This window comes from Myotis davidii, unplaced genomic scaffold (assembly GCF_000327345.1).
Source record: "Myotis davidii unplaced genomic scaffold, ASM32734v1 scaffold299, whole genome shotgun sequence".
Lineage (NCBI taxonomy): Eukaryota > Metazoa > Chordata > Mammalia > Chiroptera > Vespertilionidae > Myotis > Myotis davidii.
In genome coordinates, this window is record NW_006293088.1 from 4,599,795 (window position 1) to 4,600,289 (window position 495).

Genomic DNA, 495 nt, shown 5'->3' on the forward strand with positions numbered 1-495 from the left:
CCCCACCCCCGGCCCCTCCTGGCCTGGACCCGTGGGGGCGGCAGGAAGCAAGTCCCATCCGCACTTTTCATCGGGGCTGCTTTTCAGTGAGTCACCTCCCAGACTTCCTGCAACAGACAGCTCTGCAGAGCTGGGTCCCACCCTCCAGCAGGGCAGACAGGAGGCTACAGGGTGGGTGCCCAGCGAGAGCCACAGAGAGAAGGCGCTGCCAGCACGGCATAGGGGGCACGGGCTTAGGACGTTTTGTTTACAGGCTTTTGTTATTAAGGAAATTGCTGTCAGTCACGGTAATTCTAGCCCAGATGAGCAATAAATACGCTCCCACCTAATCTTATGGGGATTTTATTGGCACCTTGTGGGCAGAGTTCCTTTACCCTGCCCACCTCTTCTCACAGCAAAACCCTGCTCCCCAGCTGTTTTCCCCATCAGCGTGGAGCAGCTTTAGAAAGTGCACTCTAAGTGAAGACAGGAGACGTCTGGGCAAAGGCCGGGAGT